We start from the raw sequence: 13,593 nt of genomic DNA, 5'->3' as shown, positions 1-13,593 counted from the left end.
TTAATAAATGTATGTTAGAATAAGTCTGCAGGTACTTCTCGAGAATCACCAAGTTCAATTGATAATGTCACGGAGATTGTAAAAGCACTTCCTGGAGTGGACAATACGTTTGTGGTTCAAGCTTCCTATGTCTTAATGAAAATGTCATGTAGGGAGATGTTCCTAAATTTCAAGGAGCCAAAGTCACAGTTGCAATGGCTACAAGGAATGATTTAGAACCAAAAGAAGTGACCAACCTTATGTGGTACTCTGTATTAGCTTAGGACTAATATTAACTTTATGTTGTATTACCTTAGGACTAATATTAGTTTTATGTTGTATTAGCTATGTTGTATTAACTTTAAACTAAGTTATGTGATATTTAGTATTAGCTTTGGACTAATATATGTGTAACGTAAACACATTTGAAATTTTCATTAAAGTGTTATTGTTGCCTTTTGTTACTTTGTTGATTATTATGTTGATTTATATTAAAGTAGTATTAGCAATGGTTGATTATTTGTTACTTTGTTGTATAGACTAAACCAATATGGATGATTATAATGGTACTCATGAGAGTGGCTATATGGAACTGTTAATGGATGGGAATTACAGAAATTACTATGATAATCATGATGGTAGTGACTTGAATGATGGAAATTATAACAATGCTGACAATAATAATGATGATGACAACAATGATGATGATGATGATGAGAGTAGTGACAGTGATGATGATAGTGACTATGATGATGATGATGATGATGATGATAGTAACAAAGATTCTGATGAGTTTTACCAGCTTGTGGCAGTTACATGTGAAGCAACTGTGACATAATTCAATAAGTACATTAATAAGACTCCTTGTTATAATTCTAAACAAAAGGGGTGGGCTTGGGTGAGACATTGTATGGAAGGTAATGAGAAATTGCGTTACAACATGTTTAGAATGAAAAATGAGGTGTTTCATAATTTGTGTCAAGTTTTACAACATGACTATGGACTTCAACATTCAAGGAATATAAGGTTAGAAGAGTTAGTGGCAATGTGTTTACTGATACTTGGTCATGGAACATGTAACCGAATGGTTTAAGAAATATTTCAACATTCGGGTGAAACCATAAGTAGACATTTTGAGAAGATGATCACTCTGTTGGGTGCTCGCTTTACAGCTGCATATGTAAAGCCTTCGGATCCAACTTTTAGTGAAGTTCCAACCCAATTACAAGACCATCCAATTTATTGGCCACAGTTCCAAGTATGTGTACTATTATATATTTGAATAAGTGTTATTGTCTATAAGATAATACAATGCATGTGGAATTGAAAACTATTAATGTTTTTATTAGGATTGCATCAGTGCGATTGATGGCACACATGTGATAGCAGTTGTACCAACTGATAAGTCCATTCCATACTTTGGAAGAAAGGGATATCCAACCCAAAATGTGATGGCTGCATGTGACTTTGATATGTTATTCACATTTGTTTTGCCTGGATGGGAACGTGCAGCACACGACACCTCCATTTTTCTTGATACTATTAGTAAACAAAGTAACTTTCCAAACCCACCACCAGGTTTGTAATTGGTTAATCAATTGTTCATTATAATGACATATTGTGTGTGTGTGTGTGTGTGTGTGTGTTAATATAATTAAATTTTTTTTTCTAGGGAAATATTATGTAGTTGATTCTGGATACCCAATAATGAAAGGCTATTTGGCACCGTACAAGGGGATATCTTACCATCTTCAGGAATTTCGAAGGAGAGGTGGAAGCCGTAGAAGTAGACATGAAAAATTTAATCATGCTCACTCATCTCTTCGATGTGTGATTGAGTGCACTTTTGGTGTGTGGAAGAATAAATGGAGAATTATCAGAAACATGTCATCTTTTCCATTCCATATGCAAATACTTATTGTATATACTACTATGGCTCTTCATAATTTTGTTAGACTAAATGACAGGGATGATAGGGGGCTTCATACACGCCAATCGAGATTCAATTTCTAGAAGAGAGCATAATAGTGAAGCAGGTAGCAGTTATGAGCGGAACTCAGGATCTGTGCAGTTATGAGCAAAACTTAGGATCTTTAACAGATCCTGAGATGGTGGTTCTTCGTGATTCCATTGCTAATTCCATTTGGGGGATAATAATTAGTAATTATCTTTTTCTTTTTTTTATAATATCATGTAATACAATTTAAACTTGGGTTATTGGTATGTATTTTATCATCTTTTTACATTTTTATGTAGTACAATTTAAACTTGGATTATTGGTGTGTATTTTATCATCTTTTTACATTTTCATTTTGTGCTTCATGATGATGAAAATTATTTAGATTTAATTAATATTGATAAGAAATCATTAATGGTAATAACAAATAATTATGACACTAAAAAGAAAATTGCCCAAACATTATTAAAATAATACCAATAATATATTATTATTATTATTATTATTATTATTATTATTATTATTACTAATTAGTTTTTTTTAGTAAGTATATGAAGTAGTTGATTTAAGTATGAAATAAATTCTCTTATATATATATTGTCATTTTTAGTAATTTATTCTTCAAACTGCCGCTTTTATAAATGCTAGCCAAACACTCAGTTTTTTTTAAAAACACTTGTTAACAGCTTTTACTAAACACTCAGTTTTTTCAAAAAACACTTTTTCATACTACACTTTTTGAAAACCCTACTTTTTCAAAAAAAACTCAATTTTAAAAAGCTGAACCAAACTCACCCTAAATTTTCCTCGTGTAAGATTCATCTTTTACTTGCTTCCCCCCATACATGGTCAATCTTTGCAAGCGCTACAATTACATTAAGAACAAAGTTCTGGAAGAATGAGCTGGTGGCAAGAAGAGAAGAGAGTGTATATAAGGATCAGGGATGAAGATGGGTTTAGACCGTGCAAAGATTGAGGGGTTGATGATGGACTTGGAGATGATGAAGGTTTAGACATGGTAGTGGAACTTGGGCTTATAATTGTAGAGCAGGACCAGCAGGTGGTGAAGGGTCTATATATACAGCTTAACAAGGGAGGCTTAAAAACCTTTTGCTTGGAGCCTGTCAGCTTAAAAGGGCCAATGTGTATAGGTCAAGCATGTTGGAACTGAGCCATTATAGAAGCTTATAACTGGATGACGACTGTCAATAGGTGAGGTAAGTTAAACGCTAGGCTGGAGCCCAAAAAGTGTGGAAAAACAAAAAAGTAAGGAAGAAATAAATAAATGAGAGAAAGAGAGGACGAGGTAGTCGGCCCGTTACTCTTTAATGAGCTGACCCATATAGTACATAGCTCTCCGGACTCCGGAGTCGAGTCACTTTAACCCCTCATCCATGATTTGACCCAACAAAAAATATAAAACAAAAAATCTCCACTTCTTTATAAACAAGATTTAATCTTGTATTCCCATAAAAAAAATTTAAAAATTAAAAAGATTTAATCTTGTATCTATGGACCTATGGTGAAACCGAAGTTACTTTGGGTCAAATTTTTTCACATAAATAAAATAAATATATAAGAAACTGAAGCATATTCGTTTTGTCCTTTTTTAATACAAATAAAAGAAGGAAAAAATAAAAGCACTTAAAAATCAAATTTAAATAATACATCAATTCTTAAAGAAATAATTATTAGAGTTTTAGGGCCTGTTTGGTAGAGTGGTTCAAATCCACATTTTCAGTTTTTAAACAACCTTACACATATTTTCACACACTTTTTCATCTACACGTATTTCAAAAAACTACAAACAACATTACTCAAACTCCTCTACCAAACAGACCCTTAATTTTACAAAAGCATAAAGAAAAGGTTGCACTTATTGAGTATATATAAAATGTGAAATAAAGTTAATAGATTAATGACAACCATTTCAAATTTTATCTACAATTAAATAATCATGGTAAAACTTGAAAACACTTTGTTTTGTAATCTTTATTTACACTCTGTTTGTTTTCAAGTAAAATATTTTTTTGAAATTTTTTTCCCATTTATAAATGTTTGTTTGTAGGTAAAATGTAGCCAAAATTGTAAAATATTTTCCGTTCACCGTAAAACCATTTATAAAAATCATTCATAAAATGTTTTATGGTCAAAACAATGAGCAAAGCATATTTTTCAGCATTGTTTTCAAAGCGATTTGAGCACTTTTGAATTGTGATTGCTTTCAAACTATCAAAATAACTTCAATTACCTTTTGTAGACATGTCAAGCTCATTATTGGGACTGGGGACTAAAATTTATTAGCAGGTACAAAATACGGTGTCTACACTCACCACTTTATGGGATATAGAATAACACCACCCAAGAGATACAGAAACTGATACTTGCCACCCAATGGAATCCACCCAAGGGATAAGAGATAATTTAGAAGAAATCCATCTTCTAAAAAACACAAGATTTTTAATCTAAAAATACACTCTGCCTTTTATTTAATTTAGCCAAAGGCTTAAATAGAGCTTCAAACAGCCCCTAAGTATAGAAAAACAAAAATAATAATAATAAATACATTCACTTAACTTGACCAAAAGTCCTATTTTTTTCAGTTATCCCGTTTCTCTCTGGTAAGAAAAGTTTTGGAAAATCCGAAGCTTCTCTTTCATTGTAGAATTTGCTGTCCCTTCAAGTAAGGTTGTCTATCCTTGGATAAACACTGTTTATCGTAGGGTATTGTTGGGTTTTTTCTTCGGGGGTTTGGGAAACACGAGTGTCTTCAACCTATGGAAGAGATAACGAAACACTGGAGTAACCTATCACTGAATGAAAGAGAGGATGGTACACTAAAATTGACAAAAGACAGATCTAATGGTGAAACAATTCTGGCTGTAAAATTTTTCACAAAGCGGGCACTAAACATAGAAGCAGTCATTCAGACCTTTAACCCATTGTGGCGCTCCAAAAATGGCTTTGAGGTTCGTACAGTAGGAAATCACATTCTCTTCTTTGTTTTCGACAATAAAGAGGAGGCAAAAAAGATATTATCACTCCAACCTTGGAGCTTTGATAAGCACCTGGTTGTTCTATGTCACTATGACAATGCAACCCCAATTAGTGAACTCAATTTCAACAAAGTTCCAATGTGGGTTCAGGTACATGATATCCCATTACCCTTCTTAAACAGGGGAGTTACTGAGGAGCTCTGCAGTGCAGTGGGTGAAGTGTGTAAGGACACAAAACTCTCTGAGATGGATGGTGGTCATTACTTCCGAGTAAAAACAACGGTGGACGTTACTATCCCTCTGTGTCGTGGGCGAAAAATATCTCTAGCGAATGGTACAACGGGCTGGGTTAACTTCAAATATGAAAGATTGCCAATCCTCTGTTATTGGTGTGGCTTCCTAGATCATGTTAACAAAGACTGTGACAGATGGATTGAAAGCAATGGCTCCTTGTCTCTCGAAGATAGGGAATATGGTCCATGGATTCGAGCTTCTCCTCTCATCATGCCTCAGAAGATAGTGATAAAAGTCCCAGGATACTATGAAGCTCTGAAGAAAGAGAGAGGTCAACAAGCAAAAAATCAAGGAGTCTCGCCGGCTGCAACTCCGTTGGGCCCTACTCCGATGACTCAAAATTCTGCCACCACACAAACGGAGCCTCATACTAGCATTAATGACACCCAAAACGTTTCTACGTTACAAGGGAATAATGATACAAACGGATTGGGCAAATCATTTACTGATACGTTGCTTGAAATTGATCAGGAGTTAATGCTATTTGACAGCCACGCATGCATTGATCCTGGAGTAATTGCCGCGAAAACTAAGGTAACAGAAGTTGACTCAAATGTGGACTCTAGCCAACCCTTGAATTCTAGTGATCACGTGCCTTATCACGCCCCCCTCCCTAAACCTGATGCCAACCCGTGTACCCCAAATAACGCCCCAAAAACCTGGAAAAGAATCCCACGAACACCACAAGAAACAAATTTACCACAATCAAACACTCTCCCACACAATCGCACCCCCACAACAGAAGATGATCTTGATCAACCAAACAAAAAAAGACTGCTCTCCCATGAATCAGAATTTGAATTGGCGGTGGCTGCATCCCAGCCCCGCCATGAACAATGAGTCTACTTTGTTGGAATTTTCGTGGGCTTGGGAACCCACAGAAAATTCAGGAGCTAGGTGACATAGTCCGGGCACAAGACCCCGCAATCATGTTCTTAGCCGAAACATGGCTAGATGAAGCTAGGCTACTTGAATTACGTAATAATTTGCGGTTTGGTGATACTTTTGGAGTTTCTCGAGTTACAAGAGGCGGGGGACTTGCTTTGTTTTGGAAAAAAGATGTCGAATTATCGATGGAAAATTCCTCTCTGAACTACATTGATGTTGTCATAAACAAAGGAAAGGAAAATAGCTGGAGGTTTACAGGTTTTTACGGTTTCCCTGAGACCCAGAACCATTTGGAATCATGGAATAAAATACGATGGCTTCATCAAAAATCATCCCTCCCTTGGATATGTACTGGTGACTTTAACGAGATTCTAAAATCTCATGAAAAATCAGGTGGCAGACCACGACCAAATGGGCAAATGCAGGACTTCAGAGATGTTCTTGATGAGTGTGGATTATTGACATGGGCTATGTGGGAAATAAGTACACTTGGTACAAACACTATCAAAACGACAATACAATTTGGGAGAGGCTTGACAGGGAGCTACACAAGATTGGCTGAATCTATTTTCGGCATCAAAAGTGCTTACTCTTAAGTGTGCTACCTCAGACCATAAACCCATCATAATTCACCCCATGGGCATTCCAGGTAGCAAACAACGCCCATGGAGATTTGAACAGGTTTGGCTGGATGATGAGGGCTGTCATGAAACAATCCACACGGCTTGAAGGCAAAACTTTGGGTCTTTTCCTATGACAAATGTTGCTGGAAAAATTAACAAATGTCAATCAAGCCTGCAACGTTGGAGCAAGCAAAATTTTGGCAATATCACAAGACAATTAGCTGAGAAGAAAAGGCAACTAAAACAAGTAGAGAGGGTTGCAGCTCAAGGAAAAAAATTTGTCCAGGTACAGCAATTGAAGCACGATATAAATGGGTTGTTGGTGGCGGAGGAAAAACTTTGGCACCAAAGGTCACAATCTCACTGGATAAAATCAGGGGATAAAAATACTAGCTATTTTCACAGTAGAGCATCTCACAGATTTCGCCGCAATAACATTCATGGTCTTCGAAATTCAAGTGGGGAGATGTGTTGTGGGGACGAGAAGGTTACTGCCCTATTGGTAGAATATTACACGTGCTTATTCACCACATCAAATCCATGTGAAATTGACACAATATTGCAGAAAGTCCAACGGAGTGTTACTAAAGAGATGAACACCCTCCTTGGGCGTGAGTTTACAAGGGATGAGGTAGACTTAGCTCTATCTCAAATGGCGCCGCTAAAAGCCCCAGGTCTTGATGGAATGCCCCCAATTTTTTTCCAACACTACTGGAAGGATATTGGAAGTGATGTTGCAGCTGCCGTGCTCTCCTGCCTCAATTCAACTCATATTCCAGCAGGTATAAATCACACCTATCTCACTCTTATTCCAAAAGTGAAAAGTCTTGAATATGTAACTGAATTTAGGCCTATAGCCTTGTGTAATATTGTGTACAAGCTTATTTCAAAAGTCTTAGCAAATCACCTAAAAGCCATATTACCTGACATTATATCTGAATCTCAAAGTGCTTTCCAATCTGACAAAGCAATTTCAAATAATATATTAGTTGCATTCAAGACACTTCACCACATGAAAACAAGGAAATCAAGAAAAATGGGCTCTATGGCGCTTAAACTTGGAGCAAGGCTTTTGACAGAGTGGAGTGGCCTTTCCTCCTACAACTAATGGAAAAAATGGGCTTCAATGGAAGATGGGTGAATTTGATTTCTGAATGCATCAGCACGGTCACTTATTCCATCCTGGTGAATGGCGAACCAAAAGGGAATATTGTCCCATCAAGAGGCCTCAGACAAGGCGATCATTTATCTCCATATCTCTTTTTGCTTTGCTCTGAAGGTCTAAATGCTCTCATCCAACAAGTTGTGCATGAAGACAAAATTAGGGGGTACTCCCTATGCCGGGACGGTCCAAAAATCTCCCACTTATTTTTTGCTAATGATAGTCTACTATTTTGTCGTGCCCAGATAAGTGATATAAGAGCCATCCAGGAAATTTTGGACTTATATGAGAAAGCTTCCGGGCAGCGTATCAACAAGGAAAAGACCACTCTTTTCTTTAGCAAAGCTGTGCCCATGACAACAAAAGATGACATAAAAAATTTTCTTGGGGTCCCGAAGATTAAGGAATATGAAAAATATTTAGGGCTTCCGGCAGTGGTGGGAAGAAATAGAAGTGCCAGCCTAAACTTTATTAAAGAGAGGGTGTGGGGAAAAATCCAAGGGTGGAAAGAAAAATTATTGTCACAAGCCGGCAAGGTAGTCCTCCTCAAAGCAGTGGTGCAAGCAATACCCACCTTCGCAATGAGTTGCTTTTGCTTGCCGGTTGGCCTTTGTAGAGACATTGAAGTGATGATCCACAAATTTTGGTGGGGGCAAAGGGGTGATCGGAGAAAAATAAATTGGAAAAAATGGGAGACTTTATGTAAACTTAAGGTGGATGGAGGCATGGGGTTCAAAGATCTTTGCAAATTCAATGAAGCTATGCTAGCCAAACAAGTGTGGAGGCTAGTGCATGACACAAATTCACTTTTCTATAAAGTGTTTAAAGCCAAATATTTTCCTAATAGCAGTGTGTTTGAAGCAAAAGCAAAATCAGGGTCATTTGCATGGAGAAGCATTTTACATGCAAGAAAGCTCATCCTAATGGGTGCCAAGTGGAGAATTGGTGATGGCTCTCAAATAAATATTTATGGGTCAAATTGGCTGCCTGGGAAGTCACAAGGCCGAGTGGTATCACCTCCATCACTTACACTAAGATCAGCAACTGTCTTGGCTCTAATTGATCCACACACATATGGATGGAACTCCTACATCATTGACAATAACTTCTTGCCTTTTGAAGCAGAGCAAATAAAGTCCATTCCTCTAGGATTGATCAATCAACCTGACATCCTATATTGGCCGGAGAGTAGAGATGGGTCCTATTCAGTAAGCACGAGGTATAAGTGGCTGTGTGCTGAAGATAATAAAGAAGTGGCTTCAACCTCAAACTCAAAAATGACTCACGCCTTCTGGAAGCAAGTGTGGAGAGCTGATGTACCTGGAAAAATAAAGCATTTCACATGGAAAGCTTGTTCAAATGCTCTGCCAACGAGAGAAAACTTAATGCAGCGAAAAATTATAGTAGAAAGCTCATGTCAACAATGCAAAAGTCAGTCTGAATCTGTCCTCCATGCCCTCTGGGATTGTACCTCTATCCAACAGGTATGGGAATCAGATTTTGAATGGGTTGATCGCCAAAAAACTTCAACGGGATCCTTCCAAAACTTGGTAGAATTGATCACTCAAAAGCCACGCCAATTAGAGCTCTTCATCACCATTGCTTGGTTCCTATGGTCTAGGTGGAATAAACTTAGGCTGAAAGAGGAAGCTCTCCCTCTAAACCGTGTGGTTTTTGAAGCAAAGAGATAATTGATTCTACATCAACAACCGGTCAACACGCTCCCAAAGAAACAGTCACAAGCAAATGAAACAAAGCGGAAGCCTCCAGATTTCAATAGTTTCAAAACAAATTTTGATGGAGCCATGTTCTCAGACAGGGGAGAGGCAAGCTTGGGGGAGGTAATACGTAACCATGAAGGAGAAATCATCGCAGCTCTCTCTGAAAAAATCCCAGAACCCCCTTCAGTTATCTGTTTGGAGCTGTTAGCAGCAAGGCGTGCTGCCATTTTTGTCCACGAAGTAGGTCTCCATGAGTCTATTTTGGAAGGAGACTCGGAAATTGTCATCAAATCCCTCCAAAAAGTGGATATGTTTCAATCTGCTTATGGTCATCTCTTTAGAGACACTATGTTCTACGTCAATTCCTTGAGATCCTATAGTTTTTCCCATACCTATAGGAGAGGAAATTCTATAGCTGATGCTTTAGCAAAAAAAAGCTAGATTTAGTTCTGATTTAACTGTCTGGATGGAGTCTGTTCCACCAGATATCAACAAATTTGTATTGGCAGATATGCCTCTTTCTTGATTTAATAAGACATTTCAGATTGGATTCTCAAAAAAAAAAAAAAAAACTTGACCAAATTCATATATGACTCTTAGGCACTTAGAAACACAATAAAGTACTTGTCTGCCTAGGAGAAATAAAACATAAAAAATAAAAAACGTTTTCAAATAATGGGCTGTTATTCTGGTCTTCAAAGAAAGCTTTTGGGCCGGGTTGACATTAGATTGGGCTTGCTGGATCTTGGGACACTTTGGCTGGAACTTAGGACACTCTGGTGTTAGGAAGAATAAAACAGAATGGCTGAATGTTTCCTAGGAAACCAATATTAAATACTCTTTGACTTCTTGGAGAAAATGACTTCAAGTATCTTCTGAATTGTTGGGCAAATAATGGCTTTATTTGCTGGGTTTGAAAATCAACATGGTTGGGCTTAAGAAACTTATTGGATTGGGCTGTAGGCTTATACTAATACTCCTCATGCCACCATGTTTGTAGCTGCCACTTTACTCCGATGTCATTACATGTGCTAAACATAAAGGAACCAAAACAAACAAGGTAAAAAGTATATGATTAAAAGTAAACATAAATAGTTAAGGAAAGAAAATAAAAGATGGCATTAAAAGGAAACAAAGTAGAAAATGAAATGAAATTTGGAATTTGACTAGATTGGTGTATGTAGACACCTCATTTTGTACCTATTAAAAACCTTTAGTCCTCAACTCCAATGATAAGCTTTAAATATGTCAACCAAAGGTAATTGACGTTATCTTAATTGTTTAGAAGTAATCACAGCTCAAAAATACCCCAAATCACTTTGAAAATGACCTTTACACACTATTGTGACCAAAACTTTTGAACCACAAATATTTTTTAATAATAATTTTTTATTTGGAAAGTAGACATCTTGGGTTTCAATTTAAACACAAATTTCACCTAGTTTGGATTTAAAATGAGTGAATTATGGTTGGTTGAAGTTGAGGCATCAGTGTATCAAAATTTCAGGGTTCTTGGTGAGTCTGTTTATATGGCTTTGGAGCTGTGTACGTAGCCCCACTTCTAGACCTCTAGAATTATAATTTTGGGCTTCTGACACTCAAACCTTTGGTGGGGGGTAGGGGAGCCCCAAACCCTTAGGAAGCCCTAAAATCATCTAAAGAACCCTAAAAACTCTACTTTTCTCATATAAATACCCCATTATGCCCTCCTATCCAAGAGGAGGCTAGAGAGAGTCTTTTTCACCACCACTCTTCTAAAAGCCCTTTTCAATCTTCTCACCCACAGACAACATTTTTCAATCTCTAAAAAGCTCTCTCTAGTTGTCATCAAGGCGGAAACATTTTCAATTCAAAGCTTCAATCTTTTTTCAAACTTTATTAAATACTTTATTACTTATAGAGAGAGATGATATTTTGGTGTGTTCTTCATCGAAACCTATTTTCTTATGAAAATATTTCCTCCTTAAGCTACGGCTTTTGATTTATAAAACCTCTCTCTAAAAGCCATTTTAATAGAGAAAACATTTTTCAAAACTTTTAAGAATATTTTGTTATTTGAGTTGTGGCTAGTAAAAGAATTATTGAACTCTTTGATTTCTCTTGATATCTCATTAAATCTTGTTGTGTAGGCATTGGGGGGCAGATTAAATGCTTCAAAATTGTGATCCATAAGCAAGGTAAGTCTCTCTCCGTAACCCTCCTTGATTTAGGTATTTAGGGTTCATGTTTTGTGTTCTTGATTAGATTTATATCTTGTGCATGATTAGAAATTGCATTGATCTTTTTGTTTAATTCATTGTGTTTAGTCTTGTTTAGAATGAATGAAGAGCTTAATGATTAGATATATGATTGATAAACAAGATTTGTTTATTCTTGTGTTATTATTGAGTATATTAGATTCAATACATGTTTAGAATATGATTTGATTTGTTAAATTTCTGAACGCTCAATAGTGTAAAACACTATAGTTTGTTTAAACCCTCAATTTTAAACTTACTGTTAAATTGCTTTTATACTACTCAACTAAGTTTGGAATAAGAGTAAATGAAACACAATTAAGCGGAACTACACTCTAGTGTATAGGCATATGTAATAAACAATAAATGTGAAGTACAAAAAGTAAGCGAAGAGAGATGCAAATACAAGATAACTCCAAGACGTGTTAAAGCCAACAAAACATAATTAAAATTGTAAATTAATTCTTTACAATTTCGATTTGTTTTGTCTTAGTATGTTTTGAATAAAGAGTTGAATAAACGTCGAAATAATTATGGATCTATGTTTCTGTGTCAATATGTGCACACATAGTTGAAGGTGCGTACACAAGTTTTCAAGTCTGTGTACGTAGCCTTCTCTTTGCGTATGCAACTTGACCCAAAAAATGTCGAATTTGTGTTTGAATTGCTTGAAATTTTCCATACGTTTTTATTTTAATTTGTTTGACTCTAATTAGGTTTGAAGATATGAATCAATTATTTTCCATGATTTTTGTCTCTTGACTCGTCCATAATAAATTAGAGTTGACATTGACATGTTTAGAATATGATATTTCCTTTGAAATGCATGATTTGATTTTATCTTATTTGATTTGTAATTAATTGGATATTTAACTTAAATTGATTTTTCTTTATTTGAATTTGTTAATTTCCTTTTACATTGAGATGTGATATAAAATTTCATTGTGTGAACTTTTAATTGATTTAATAACTGTATGATTAGATTTTGGATATAGTTAATAACATCCTTAATTATATGTGGCTTATCAAAATTGGTAGAAGCCAGCCCACGAGTCGGACTGAGTTGGGTGTCTAACACCTTTCTATCCTCATACCTTAAATTTGAATATGTAGACCTCCAATTTGGTTCCTGGACCTAAACCAAGTGGCAACTCCCAAAGAAAAGAGAAAGCAAACCTAGATTTTAATTGATTTAATAAATGTATGGTTAGGTTTTGAGCTTAGTTAATAATATCCTTGTGTGGGCCTTTTTTGCAATAGTAACCTGCCTGCCGCTACACTAGGCCCCAAAGTTTTCTGGATCAGGGAGTTAGGACTGGTCCAATAGCAACCCTCCTTGGTCTGGTTTGTGCACAAACGATGAGTCCAAACCCAAGGGAAGACGCTGCAAAGTGGGCTTATTCCTTATTTCTGCCGCAGAAGGAACTTTTCTCCAATGCCGTAAAATTGTCTGCCATGCAGTAAAACTGTCTACTGTAAAGCCTTCTACTATGCAAATAAGCTGTCTGTTGAGCATAAAAGCCGTCTGATGTAAAGCCTTCTGCTGTACAATAGAGCTTTCTGCTATAAAGCCTTCTGCTGTATGATAGAGCTGTCTGCTGTAAAGCGTTCTGCTGTGCAATAAAGCTGTCTACTGAGCATTAAAGGTGTCTACTGTAAAGCTGTCTGCTGCGCGATAAAGCATTCTGTTGTGCTAATAGAGCTGTCTGTCGTGTAGTGAAACTTTCTGCTGTGTT

The 13,593-nt window shown here is 36.4% G+C and overlaps 1 pseudogene; it reads left to right on the top strand.

Moving 5' to 3' along the window:
• Positions 1-529: 529 nt before the first annotated feature.
• Positions 530-6,066, top strand: LOC142628807 (uncharacterized; annotated as a pseudogene).
• Positions 6,067-13,593: the final 7,527 nt, after the last annotated feature.

Source organism: Castanea sativa, chromosome 1 (assembly GCF_040712315.1).
Source record: "Castanea sativa cultivar Marrone di Chiusa Pesio chromosome 1, ASM4071231v1".
Taxonomy (NCBI): domain Eukaryota; kingdom Viridiplantae; phylum Streptophyta; class Magnoliopsida; order Fagales; family Fagaceae; genus Castanea; species Castanea sativa.
The sequence above is the reverse complement of the archived record's forward strand: the minus strand, read 5'-3'. Positions and strand labels throughout refer to the sequence as shown.